The sequence below is a fragment of the Eurosta solidaginis genome, chromosome 2 (genome assembly GCF_040869045.1).
Source record: "Eurosta solidaginis isolate ZX-2024a chromosome 2, ASM4086904v1, whole genome shotgun sequence".
NCBI classification, from domain to species: Eukaryota; Metazoa; Arthropoda; class Insecta; order Diptera; family Tephritidae; genus Eurosta; species Eurosta solidaginis.
Window position 1 is genome coordinate 94,150,218 of NC_090320.1, and position 9,920 is coordinate 94,160,137.

The 9,920-nt window shown below is 42.5% G+C and overlaps 1 pseudogene; it reads left to right on the forward strand.

Annotated features, from left to right (window-relative positions):
* Positions 1-376: 376 nt before the first annotated feature.
* Positions 377-1,674, forward strand: LOC137242287 (splicing factor U2AF 50 kDa subunit-like; annotated as a pseudogene).
* Positions 1,675-9,920: the final 8,246 nt, after the last annotated feature.

Below are 9,920 nucleotides of genomic sequence, written 5' to 3' on the forward strand. Positions count from 1 at the left end.
CTGTGGCATCGGCCGCGCTGTCAGCTGTCACACTTTTGCGATACCCATTTGTGCACTTTATTAATTAATTTTTTTTCTTTGCAGGTTTTGGTACAGAACATCGTGGCTGGTGCCACTGCGCATATTCTTCTTGGCCACAGGAAACATGACGCCGTGCGTAAAACCAATGAATAATCAAATGAAATTCATTAGGTTGCGTTTTTCAGAAAAATTTTCAACCGCATTTTATATTTGCTCACCGAAAAAAAAACTTACAAATTCTTCACTGATCTGTGCATAAATTGTCCGTTTTCACGAAAAATAGTAAGGCATCCTGTTTAACCATTGGAGCATAGTAATATATTCGTTGAGTAAATGGAAACGGCTTGGTTTTGAAATGGGTTCTGAAGATTGCGATAGACGCTGTCATAGGTCAAGTTCGAAGGATCGCGATCGTGATTGTGATTATCGTATATCACGTTCACGCGAACCTGCTAAATGGTGCGAACGGGGTTATATATATAGCTGGGCTCGGTGGCGGACGTGATAAACTTATACGTTTCCGCCGTAGGAAACCATTATTCTATTGGGATGTACCACCACCCGGCTTGAAACATATTACGCCACAGCAAAACAAAGCTATGCAAGCTGCTGGACAAATGCCGCACCAGAAATTCCCCAAGCCGCTGTACCAGTTATCGGCTCGACTATGACGCGCCAAGCGCGCCGTCTATATGTTGGCAACATACCATTTGGTGTAACCGAACATGAAATGATGGAATTCTTTAATCAGCAAATGCATTTGACGGGTCTAGCACAAGCCGCAGGCAGTCCAGTATTGGCATGCCAAATTAATTTGGATAAAAATTTCGCTTATTAGAATTTCGTTCAACAGATGAGACAACACAAGCAATGGCTGTCGATGGTATCAATTTTTAGGGACAGAGCTTGAAGATAAGACGCACTCATGATTACCAGCAAAGGCCGGGAGTAAATGATAATCAGGCAATGCAATCACCACCCAACAACGGTGTAATCTCTACGGTAGTGCCAGATTCACCGCATAAAAGATTTATTGGTGGTTTGCTAAATTATTTAAATGAAGAACAGGTCAAAGAGTTGTTGTTCTCATTTGGACAATCGCGTGCTTTCAAATTGGTTAAAGCTGCTGCCACTGGTTTGTGCAAAGGTTAAGCATTTTCTAAATATGTTGATCACAGTATAAGCGATCAGGCTATTGCTGGCCTTAATGGAATGCAACTTGGGGGTAAGAAATTAATTGTGCAACGTGCAAGTGTTGGTGCAAAGAATGCACAAAATAGTTCAACCGCTGCTGCGCCAGTTATGATACAAGTTCCTGGCCTTTCTATGGTCGGCACTTCAGGTCCGCCCACCGAGGCACTCTGCTAGCTTAATATGGTCACCCCAGATGGGTTGCGTGACGAAGAAGAATATGAAGATCTTTGGGAGGATATTAAAGAGGAATGTAATAAGTATGGAGTGGTGCGGAGTGTTGAAATCCCCAGACCCATTGAGGGTGAGGATGTGCCTGGTTGTGGGAAGGTACTTGTTGAGTTCAAATCGGCAATGGATTGTCGAAAGGCTCAGCAAGCATTGACGGGATGTAAATTCGGTAATCGTGTTGTGGTCACTTCATACTTCGATTCCGATAAATATCATCGTCGTGAGTTTTAAGTTGGAATTTGAAAGAGGAAGTTTCCAAATCCAGATGAAAACAAATACGTACATATATAATACGCATATATGTGACTTTGTGTGAGTACCCCACAGCAATACAAAGCGGATAAACTGTAAAACCATATAGACATAACTATACGAATGATTGAGTTGTAATTTCATATGTATGGAATTGTATGCATTAATAATGAATTTGACGGAAATTAATAACTTGCATACAAGTGGGGCTGTGACTGTGACCGGTCTTAGCCAACCCCGTATATTGAAAACAAAAAGTTGATTTAGGTATTGTAACGTCCAGTAACACACATCCGAGTAATTTGCCACACCAACCACTTCATGTAAATACGCGTAATCGTTGTTATGTCTGCGTTGGGCTCAAGACAACAAAATTTCCTCACCGAAACGCATACGTCGCATACATCTCCTAAGTTTCCGAATAAAATTGGACAATTTGTGGGTGATATGTTCATGGTTATTGGTAGTGCAGATGACGTGGTATGTGCACGTTGTACGAGTCTGCTTACTACTTAGATCGATTAGAGAATGATGTTGAGCGTGTACGAACAAACTTACTGAATCTGCTGTATAAGAAATAAGGTTTAAACGATGATAGTGGTGGAGTCAAGAGTGGCGGCGCGCTATCCCCCCAATGAAAATGCAGAAATTAAAATAGCGGTACAGCTGCACGTACAGTGGAAGCGGGTAGTGGAGTTGGTGGTGGTAAAAATAAATAATAGTCTCTAATTTTGTTTTTTTGTGTGTGAAACTTGAATGCGTTCTCCTTTTTCTTGTTTTACAGTGGACCCACCGATATCGCATCACCCCGTGGCATACTCTTGGACTGGATCGTTTATTTATCATACGTATTTACCGTATTCCTCAACGGAAATGGACACCAACTATTAAGCAGCTTTAACTTGTCTCAGTGTGCGGGTGAATTTGATTGAATAAATTTATACTCAAGCTGTTGGACTTGAGTTGTGGTAGACAATTTTTCTTTGAAAACTATTTTGAAATAGGGCGATACTCTACGCATTAAGTACAAAATTCTGTTGGCCTCGTGCTTTTGGTCGAGTGCTTAGGTGTTCTGTGATCGTCGCTCTGGGTGAGCGAGTGAACTTGGGTTGATTAGCTGGGAATTTAATAATGATAAAGGGCCGAAAGCCCTTAGCTTCTGTGGCAGAGCGGTTCGCCCTTCTGCGGTAGGCTTTTCTGGTGTCCTCGTTCTGGGATAACGAGTGAATTGTGAGATTGTTTCTGGTGTCCTCGCTCGGGGTGAGCGAGTGAATTTGGGGTGGTTTTGTTCAGGGGGCCCCCGGTTAGTCTTATTAAAAAAAAATTAATTTGCCTTTTGGTTTTGGGAGCTTTTGGCAAGCTCTCCCGTGTCCTCGTGCATCTCGCTCCCTTTCTCCATTGCCCACCAGTAGTAAGGTTTAGGATTCCCCTCGGTAGACTCGACACGAGACCGGGGGTAGAGAATTAAAAAGAACGCACGATATACATGGCTCGGGAGAAAACACGTTCAGGAGTAGCTGGGCATCACGGCGCATAGTTGAATGCGTCTTCATGTCCCGCGCTCCCTTTCCCTATTGCCATCGCGTAGTAAGATGTAGGATTGCCCTTCCGTAGACTCGTCTCGAGACCGGGGGGTTGATTATAATTAGGGCCTCGGGAAAGACGCAAGCTTAGGGATAACGGGGCATCACGACGCGTGGTTGAATGCGTCTTCATGTCCCGCGCTCCCTTTCCCCATTGCCATCGCGTAGTACGCCTTAGGATTCCCCTCAAGTAGACTCGCACCATCACGAGACCGGGGGGTTGATTATAATATATGGCTCAGGAGAAACAGGCTTAGCGATAGAGAGACACGAAGACGCGGGTTCCTGAATATGCTTTGAGTGCTATCACTAACCGTGGGCCTCTGATTTTAGGTAGTCTGGGGAAATCGAATTTTGGTTTTTTGGGGTTTTGTAAGGCGGAATTTGGCCCCTTACATTTCATCCTCCTTGTCGTGGGACGGAAGGAGTACCAATTTCGTAATTGGTCTAGTTATTTGTCCCTTGGTTGTATGGATGTCAACAACACGCACACGGTTATCAGAGCCTGGGTGTATGTTGACGATTCTCCCCATTCTTCACTCGTTGGGTTGGAGGTTGTCCTCCTTGATAACGACTAGGTCTCCGTGTTTTAGATTAGATTGTTGATGTTTCCACTTGTGTCGTTTCTGGATCCCGGTGAGATATTCCGATTTCCATCTTTTGCAGAAAGTATGGTGTGGGGCCTTCAGTGTCTGCCATCTATTAAAGATTGAGGCAGGATTCTCGTCACAGTCGATTTCGGGTGGAGCTAACAGATGCCCACCCACGAGAAAGTGGCCTGGAGTGATCGGCTCCAAGCCGGAAGGTTCGTTGGATAATGGGCTCAGTGGTCTGGAGTTAAGGCATGCCTCAATTCGGCATAAGAGAGTCGTAAACTCCTCAAATGTATATTTGTGGTTGGACGCGATTTTCTTATAATGGGTTTTAAAACTTTTTACCCCGGCTTCCCACAAGCCTCTCATGTGAGGAGCACCTGGGGGTATAAAATGCCATGCGAAAGTTTGATGGCTATATTTATTCATCGTTTTGTTCCTTGCCTCCCCAGAAATGCCTTAAACTCCGATCGTAAGGATCGCGAAGCTCCGACTAAGTTATTACCATTGTCGGAGTAGACGTTTTTGGGCATCCTCGTCTGGATACAAATCTGGCGAAGCCAGCCAGGAAGGACCCGGTACTAAGGTAGCTTCCGTCGAAAAGCAGACTAACAAACAGACATATTTCCTTTTAAGGTCCTACACCCTCTCCCTCGATAAGACTTCATTTCAAATGGTTCGGCGATATCTACCCCTGTATTTGTGAAGGCCCTAGCAAAGGTTGTGCTCTCCTTTGGAAGAATTCCCATGAGTTGAGTTTGCGCCCGCTTCTTGTAAATAGTACAGACTTTACAGTTGCATATTTTTAACAAGCGGTATACAGTACTGAGTGCGAATAAAGCGCAGCATCAGCTGGTTGTCTCCATGGAGGGAGATCTTATGTATAAATTCAACTAGGAGTCTGGTTAGCCTAGAAGTGTACGGCAGCATAATGGGGTGACGTTCGTTGTAGGGCATATCTTTGGATGCGTCAATCCTACCACCAGTTCTGATTATACCTTCAGTATCGATAAATGAGTTTAAGGGTAAAATCTCAAAATCCCATGAATTGGTTTTCCTGACGTCAAGTTGGCATACTCTGCTTGAAAGTATTTCCTTTGTCATATAGCTATCAATTTTTGTGTCGTAGTTTCGATTTCATCAGATGCTATTGAGTGAGACTGCCTATTGAAGGAAACTTTAGTTTTTGGATGTGTTCTGCAGAAAAAGCGAAAAATGTATGATATGACCCGCAACGCCCTTGAAAAGTCGGAGAACCTATCAAGGATGTTAGGGTTGTTATTTACTGACGTTGCATGAGCCTTTACACGCTTTTCCTCAATATACGTGTTATATTCGGTATCTTGTGCTGGCCAGTGGAAATTTTCTTCTTGCAGCCAAGAAGGTCCCTGCCACCACAACGAATTGTTGACCAAGTCAGACGCAGGTAATCCTCTGCTACCTAAATCTGCTGGATTTGATTCTGAATTTACATGCAACCAGTCCTTTCTTCCGACCATGTCGATAATCTTGGTGATCCGATGTGCGACGAAAGTGGACCAGGAACAAGGCGGCTTTCGTATCCATGCGAGTGCGATAGTTGAATCCGTCCAACTTGAGGTTCCACTGGTCCCAATTTGAGGTTCCTGAAGATTGATTCTGTGATTTCCGCTAACAGCACGGCTCCGCAAAATTCCACACGTGGAAGAGAGAGACTTTTCACTTGGGCTACTCGAGTTTTCGCAAGAAGTTGATTTATGCAGATTTCATCATCCGTTTTCACGCGCATGTAAACGGCTGCTGCATAAGCCTTCTCGGATGCGTCACAAAATCCATGAATCTCGATGGCGGTTCCTGGTGAAAAGTTGACCCATCTAGGTATCCTTATTTTATGGATCTCACGGTGAAGGTTTTCCATGGTTCCAACGTACTGGTCAATACTGGTTCGTCCCACGCGGTGCCTTCTAACCAGATACTCTGAATGAGTATTTTTGCCACAATGACCATTGGCGCAAGCCAGCCTAAAGGGTCGAAAAGTTTGGCTATAGCGGATAGGACTGTTCGTTTGGCGATGTTTTCGCCATTCTCTAGGGTTCCTGCTTTGAAATAAAATATGTCTTAGGGCGCGTTCCATCGTATTCCGAGTGCCTTCACCGAGCTAGCCTCTGCGAACGCTAGGAAGTCGTCGCTGAGCAGATCCGTTTTGGGGTTGTCCTGAAGGATTTCCTCACAATTTGATGTCCACTTGCGCAATGGAAAGCCAGCTGAGTGTAATGCTTCGCGAATCTCGTTTCTTGCTCTGATGGTTGACGCTATTGTGTGTCCTCCAGATAAAACATCATCTACGTACATACTCTCTCTTAGTATACTAGCCGCTGTAGGGTGTGAATTTGCTACGTCGTCAGCCAGTTGTAGGAGCATTCTTATCGCGAGATATGGAGCGCAATTCTCTCCGATGGTAACCGTCTTTAATTCGTAAAGACTAATAGAGTCATTCGGTGAAGTGCGATGCACAATACTTTGAAATTTTGTGTGGTTTCGTTCACCCAAATTTGTCGATACATCTTTTCGATGTCGTTATTGAAGACTAAACGGTATAGTCTCCATCGTAAGATTAATATTGGTAAATCGGCTTGAAGCACTGGGCCTGGGAGTAGAATATCATTTAAGCTAGTGCCATTCGCCGTAGGGCTCGAGGCATTAAATACTACGCGTACTTTGTTGGTTGTACTTTCTGTCTTTACAACGGCGTGGTGGGGCAGGAAATAGTTATCCGAATCGTCGGATGGAATATTGTTTTTGATTTTTCTCATATGTCCGAGAGTTTCATATTCTGATAACACTCGAACATACTCTCTACCTAACTCTGGGTTTTTATTAGCCGTCCCTCATTCCGGAAGAACTGAGAGCATGCACGTTTCAGGGACGGTCCTAAATTAATGTTATTAGGGTAATCCTGCCTGAATGGTAGTGATACGGTGTATCTTCCATCTTCATCACGTTTCGTTGTTTCTTTAAATAATTTTTCGCAATACCGTTCTTCTTCGTTTAATATTTTATTTTTGGACACATTTTCTACCTCCCAGAAAGCTTTGTAATGTAACTGCTTGGTCCGGGGCGAGAAGGGTGGCGGTTAGGCATGGTGGTAGCCCGGCTGAGGCTCGTCGGCGTTGAGGCGCGGTTCTTGCCACCTTCCTCGACCCACAGTCACAAAAACAAAATTATAATTAACATGCCTATAGGTGGAGATCAGGGACCAGAAAAGGAGTCAAAAAAAAATGGAAAGAAAACAATGGAAAGAAAGGAAAGCGGTAGGAGACCGTCCGTGTCAGGTGGAGTCATCCCTCCCCTCTTGCTCGTGAGGCATGAATAACCTTGAACTCCACTTTGACTCCGATAACCGAGTGGAGTTCCCTTATCCTGACTTCGTCCGTCTGTTACAGTCTAAAGTCGGGCCTAATACATGGTCTGTCAGTCTAGTAGCAACACCTCACTCATTCCTAGTGTGCCACAAGGGCAACACCCACACTAACACAAAGAGGAATCTAGACCTGCATCATTATTAGTACTATTCAACTATGGAATTTGAAATAAATCATTTTTTTTTCTAACTAGATTTATTTTTCACAATGTTTTATTCACTCTTATATGTCTAATTATTTCAACCTATGATTATGGGATCTTAAGTTATCTATTTCTACCCTGAACCAAAATATTAAATGTTAATCTATTTATGAATTCAAAAAAAACATAGACAAAGATTTGAATGATATGAAAAAAAATGTGAAACTTTCTAAAGGAACACCCTTTTCACAATTCAAGATGTGGGATTGATACAAATTTGAGAAAAAAATTTAATTAACTTAAAACTAGAATAAAGAAATGCAATAAACAAATTAAACCTATTAATAGACCACCCTTTACCTATCTCACCTAATATAATTCAAAAAGTGTCGTGAGTGTTTCTTAGCAGTGATCCACTAATGTGTATCAGTATGTAATATAATAAAAATAAAAAATGTGTAAAGGGCGCAAAAAAAGGAGAATAAACAAGATTTATCAATGTATCATATTACCAATCGTGGAAGTCACCACGCTCATCTGCAGACTAGGTACCAAGGCTGGAGCGGCGGGCGGCTGAAAGTAAAAAAGAAAAGAAACAAATAGGAACAACAATCCTAGTGGATTTCCTACTCTATTATACAGAACTAAGTGTCCACATGGGCTGGCTTGTAATTTTCACCACATGAAACTTTTAGTTCCGGTTTGTACAGAAAAACATGCGTATACACATTCGTAGTGCTCGCGTAAATTATTATAAAAAAATATAAAGAAAATATTAATAAATTAATTTTATCTATGTAGTAAGTTAGATTAGTGTTATAAATTCAGTTTTGCCAAGAAAAAAGGAAGGAAATAAAAAAACGCAATAAAAAAGGTAATTAAACGAATGTACAAATTTTCTATTGCGTATTCTAGCAAATCCTCGTGGCCTGCAACATGGACTTCCTAAGTTCATAATTTACCTTCACGGAAAGGTAATAACTAGTTTTCTTTTCTTTTGAAAGACAAAAAAAATTCAAGGAAAAGAATCAATGAAAAGAAAAAGCAACAAAAACTCAAAAAGTGCAAGGAAATTAATACCGATAGTTCAGCGGGGCTGTCTATCAGATAAAATAAGAGAAATTCATGTACAAGGTGAGAAAGGAATTATGAACATATACATATTTCTATAAAATACTTAAAGTACAAAGTTATAAAAAGTTTAAAGAAAGGTCGAACCCGGCGAACTTATGTCGGTCGCCCTGTGTTGAGTTGGTGATGTGGTTAAAAGTGGTGCGCAGCGCACTCTCCCTATTAGCGATCTACAGACAGTCAGTCGCTCATTTGCTCACTTGCTCACTTACTTGGTTATTGCCAGTCCAAACTAGCAATGTTATTTATAAGTTGTGATGCGATGATATGTAATGTGATGGAATGGGGTATGCTGTATGCTGTGATGTGATATCGTGCTGTAATGTGATGTAGTGATGTGATGTGACGTCGCCTGATGGTGTTGTGTCGTGCCGCCGTTTTGCGTTCTTATAAGATGGGTTTTATAGGTTGGTGGTAAGTGTCGCAATAGGCGTGGATCCACCTCTGGCTGCTTGCGGCTTATACTTAGTAGTGTTTGTGCTTACCGTGTTTGTTGATGTACTGTTGTTAGTGTTTAGTGATGGTTTTTTTCTGTTGATGATGTGTAGCATTTATGTGTATTGCTCGCAGTGTTAGAGGTGGTTGGTGTGTGGTATTGCCTGTTGTTGCTAATGTTGCGTGGTTTTGTGGTGTACTTGCTTGTGTGGAGAGGTGGTTGTTGAGCGATGTTACCCGGGTTTATCATTAATGTCGTGTGCCTTTGCGTGTATTTGTTATGAATGCAGGTGTTTTGTTTAACGTGATTGGTGCTTAATGTGCTTGTATGCCGCAGGTGTTGGGTTTCTATGGTATTTGTGGTTGCAGGTTTTGCGTTTTGGCTGGCGGGTAGATGTGTGGCTGGTGTGTGTTTCGCCTAGATGGAAGTGGGTTGATGTGGTGTTTGTGGTTGTATCTTTTGCGCTTTGGGTGTTTTACTATCGGTTGCTGGTGTTTGTTGGATGTGGTCGTATGCTGCTGATGTTGAGTTGATGTGTTTCGCCTAGATGGCGGTAGAATCCCTCTCGGAGGCAGACGCGGTTTCTGGTGGGAAAGAAAAAGGGGCATATTACCATCGGGCAAAGGTCGATTAGGGTACCTAAGGCGGTAATCCTGTTAGGGTATCGGCTAGTTAAGGGTGGTAGTTTTATGTGACTTACCGGTGGTTGTGCTGAATTGGCTGCTGGTAATGATTCTGCTGATTGCCATGGACAGGGTGTCGTGTGGTTTCGGCACTTTAACTTTAGGACACTCACTATAGAAATGTATTTAATTATTTTTTTTTTTTCACTTCCACTCGCGAGGTAAGGCGTCCGTTCGACTCTATGACTTTTAATTTTTGCAAATGAAAAACGGAATTTCCCTTCTTTTATAGATTATTTGATTCCTGTTGCAACTC